The 1,723-nt window shown below is 67.4% G+C and overlaps 1 long non-coding RNA gene across 1 annotated transcript; it reads right to left on the reverse strand.

Annotated features, from left to right (window-relative positions):
• Positions 1–867: 867 nt before the first annotated feature.
• On the reverse strand, positions 868–1,522 carry LOC137467547 (uncharacterized). The gene is made up of 3 exons (XR_010995548.1): positions 1,425–1,522; positions 1,130–1,180; positions 868–935 (listed from the first exon to the last, which is right to left on the reverse strand). It is a non-coding gene; the product is annotated as an uncharacterized lncRNA (long non-coding RNA).
• Positions 1,523–1,723: the final 201 nt, after the last annotated feature.

Raw genomic sequence — 1,723 nt, forward strand, 5'->3', positions numbered from 1 at the left:
TGTGGGGGCTGCCCCAGTGGCACACGGGGTGACCGCTGCCCTCTCACCAGCACCTGGGACTTGTGTACAGATTCGGGGATGGAAAAGAAGCCACTGGTGCTGGAAGAGGGCAGCAGAAGTCCTGTCAAGGCCCGACCATGACGGGAAAAAACCCACTCATTGCTTGGGAAAACCATGCCCTCATCCTCCCTGCCTGCACTGCCCCAAAAACATTATGAATCCAAACCAAACCAGGTGAGTGGAGCAGTCCAAGCCCTTTGTCACCTGCACACCAAACCGGCTGGGACACAGGTTCCGGCCCCCCTCTCTGCTACCCCCACCCACGGGTGTTTTGTCAGGCTGGCTGCCCCAGCCCCAGCCCCAGTCCTGGGCAGAGTGGTGGGCAAAGGCTGCCAGCAGGGCTGGAAGCTGTCTCCCCACCCAGCCCTGCTCAAAAGCAACTCAGCTGAAATCTCAGTGCCATGAAGGGCAGCAAAAGGGAGAATCCCCGCTGCCACACCCAGCTTGGGCTGTGAGGTGTTGGGCCCTGAGATGACGGGACTGAGAGCACACCCCTGCGTGGGCTCACCTGCAAAACGAGTGTAGGCTGTGTCTTGCAGGTAGGTGCCGCAGCCAAAGTCAATCAGTTTGGCCTGCCCGGTGGCCAGGTCAACCAGGATGTTCTCTGGTTTGATGTCTCTGTGCAGGACCCCGCAGCTGGTGCAGTGCCGCACGGCCTCCAGCACCTGGCGGAACAGCTCCCGCGCCAACTCCTCAGACAGGAACCCCCGTTCCTGAATGAAATGGTGCAGGTCCTGGCACCTCTCCGGGCGTTCCAGCACCATCAAGACATCACTGGGGAGCTCCTTCCACTCCAGCAGCTGGACGACACCGGGGAAGCCAGTGGACACCTTGGCCAGCAGCACGACCTCCAGGGGTGCGCTGGTGCCGTCGGGCTGCGGGAGGAGCGCGATGCCGTCAGTGGGGCTGATGCCGTGCCGGGGGTCGGGAACCCCTCACCCGGCCCGGGATGCTCTGCGCCTTGCGCTGGCCCCACGCCTGCTCTCCCTCGAGGTGTCCTGGTGGCTTCCAGCCTGCCGGGCCTCGGCTCATCCCCGCCCAGCTTCTGCCGCTGGCCCCGCTCACTCACCAGCTCGCCCCAGTGCCGGACGCGGTTCCTTGGCACCCTTTTGATGGCCACCTGCAAGCCAAGAGCAGCAGCGGGCTGAGCTCGCCACCTGCCCTGCCCAGCCCCCTCCTCCCCCTCCTTCCCTCCTCCTCCACCTCCTCCTCCTCCTTCTTCCCCTCCTACCCCTCCTCCTCCTCCTCCTTTCCTTCCTCCTTCTCCTCCTCCTCCCCCTCCTTCCCTTCCTCCTCCACCTCCTCCTCCTCCTCCTCCTCCTCCGCCCCCTCCTCCTGTGCCTGCCGCCGGCCCCGCCGCTCACCGGGGCGCCGTCCGAGAGCCGCGTGGCTGCGAAGACGCTGCCGAAGCCGCCGCTGCCCAGCAGCGAACCCAGCCGGTACCGCTCCTGCAGGGCCTCCTCCTGCGCCTTCCCTGCGGGCGGGACGGGGCTGTCAGCGCTCGGCCCGGGGCCAGGAGCGGCCCCCGAGCACCCCCCGAGCGCCCCGGGCCGGCCCCCCCGAGGCGTTCTGTCCCTGGAATGGGACAGCGGCGGCTCGGGGCCGACGGCCGCGCTGCCGAGCAGCGGAGCTCGGGCCGGGGAAGCCGCAGCGGGGGCGGCGG

The sequence above is a fragment of the Anomalospiza imberbis genome, unplaced genomic scaffold (assembly GCF_031753505.1).
Source record: "Anomalospiza imberbis isolate Cuckoo-Finch-1a 21T00152 unplaced genomic scaffold, ASM3175350v1 scaffold_68, whole genome shotgun sequence".
NCBI classification, from domain to species: Eukaryota; Metazoa; Chordata; class Aves; order Passeriformes; family Viduidae; genus Anomalospiza; species Anomalospiza imberbis.